The sequence below is a fragment of the Nicotiana attenuata genome, unplaced genomic scaffold (assembly GCF_001879085.1).
Source record: "Nicotiana attenuata strain UT unplaced genomic scaffold, NIATTr2, whole genome shotgun sequence".
Taxonomy (NCBI): domain Eukaryota; kingdom Viridiplantae; phylum Streptophyta; class Magnoliopsida; order Solanales; family Solanaceae; genus Nicotiana; species Nicotiana attenuata.
In genome coordinates, this window is record NW_017675389.1 from 1 (window position 1) to 2,237 (window position 2,237).

Here is a 2,237-nt window from a genome sequence, read left to right on the forward strand (position 1 = left end):
GTCAGGGTCATTTAATATGTTATTCGTAGTATATACTACGTTTTGTGGATTTGAATGTCCTGCTGAAAAAGCTGAGAAGCACGTGGAAACTCTGTTTTAAGTCATTGAAATTTACTATGTAATTCGCAGTATTATACTACGTTTTTGTTTGAAATCTTGACTATAAATAACGGTTGCATGGTACTTATATTCTTCGCTTAACAATAACCAAAGTTTCTCTATAAGAAATGTCTGCACAAAACGTTTATGTCCCAAGGTGCTACTGCGGAGAAAAATGCAGTTTGTTCAAATGGTATCCAGAAGGTGCACGCCGCTACTGGGCATGTAAGAACAAGCTCGAGGAGTTACCCGGCAAGCCTACATGTGACTTTGAGGTTTGGATGGACGAACCATGTAAGCAAAAGTGCTACAAAGAAAGAATTTATGAGCTTCATTGTTTATGTCATAGCCAAGCGGAGAGCGAGCGTCGAACCAATGAAGAACTTGAGGCGTTGAAGGCCAAACTCAACGAGGCAGAAGAAGAGAAAAAAAACCCGGAAGAGCAACTCGAGTGGTTGGAGCGAATTGTAGGACACGATCGTGATTAAATAGTAGCTTATTTTTAATAAGCGTAGTAGTGTATTTTCATGTTTCCATTGTCATGTGTTTGTAGCAGTTGTACTGTCATGTATCTTTAGATTTCCCGCTTTTGTGTTTGTGTTTCATTTTCTAATAAAATTCATGTTCAAATTATGTTTCTTGTTCAAATTCTGTTTCAATAAAAAATATGTCGAAATATGCAAGTCTAAAGCTGTCATGTGGAAATTTAAAATGTTATGTCGAAAACCATGTGAAAAACCTGTTTCATGTCAGAGAAATTTAATATGTAATTCGCAGTATAATACTACGTTTTGTGGAGTTGTCTAATATGTAATTCGCAGTATTATACTACGTTTTACGGAGTTGTCATTTCGTTCTGAAAAAGCTGAAAAGCATATTGAATACTGCGAATTTGTGTCAGAGAAATTTAATAAGTAATTCGTACTCCAATACTACGTTTTATTGAGTTGTCATTTCGTTCTAAAAAAGCTGAAAAGCATGTTGAATACTGCGAATTTGTGTCAGAGAAATTTAATAAGTAATTCGTACTCCAATACTACGTTTTATTGAGTTGTCATTTCGTTCTGAAAAAGCTGAAAAGCATGTGAAAACCCTGTTTCGTGGAGTTGTCATGTCTATGTAATTCGTAGTATAATACTACGTTTTGTGGAGTTGTCATGTTTGTAATTCGCAGTATAATACTACGATCTATTTGATATCTTGCCTATAAATAACAAGCGCGTTCGAGTTATTTTCTACGCTTCAAAAGAACCTATAATCGAGATTTTCCATAAAACCAAACTTCTCTTTAAGAAATGTCTGTACGACCCTTTCGTTGCCCAAAGTGCGAATGTGGAAACAAAAGCATGATGTACGATGAATGGGAAGAAGTTGGACGCCGCTACTGGGCGTGCATGAACAAGTTTTATAGGCAACCCGACGTACCTATATGCAATTTTAAGGTATGGGTTGATGAACCATGTCAGCAGGAATACTACAAAGACCAGGTGTATCATCTTCAAGATGTGTGTAATGGGCAGTGGGACAGACAGCGCCAATCGAAACAAGAAATTGAAGAGTTGAAGGCGAAGATCAAGGACGTGGAAGAAGAGAAAAAGAAATTGGAAAGAAAGCTCGAGAGGATTAAGGAGAGAATACTAGGCGATCGTAACTAAGCGATGACATTTACGTGTTGTGTGTTGTAGTGTATCTTCATGTTTCTGTTGTGTCAAGTGCTTTCATTAGTTGTACTGTTTGTTTATGTGTTAGGTTTGTAAGGTTTGTGTTTGAGTTGTATTGTTTAAGTAAAATTGCTGTTCAAACGCAATTAAAATAAAATTGTTGTCAAAAGATAGTTGTTACTATTATTTACATACTATTTACACAAATTTAATACATAAGCAAATCAGTGAGTGCCGCAGCCTGTGTGCTTCAGTGCTGCTGCTGGCCTAAGTCGCATCCCCTGTCGCCCGGGCACACTATCTGGATCATCATCATCAAGCCGCCTCTTTATGTGAGGATGTGCAGCAGCATCAACACCACAACTGGCAGGGATCGAAAGAATAGGCCGTCGGGCCGTGAGTAACCTACAAAACAAGAAGTAATCTTAGCATGTATGAATGTATTATTTTATGAAAATGTATTATTATCTTAACCTA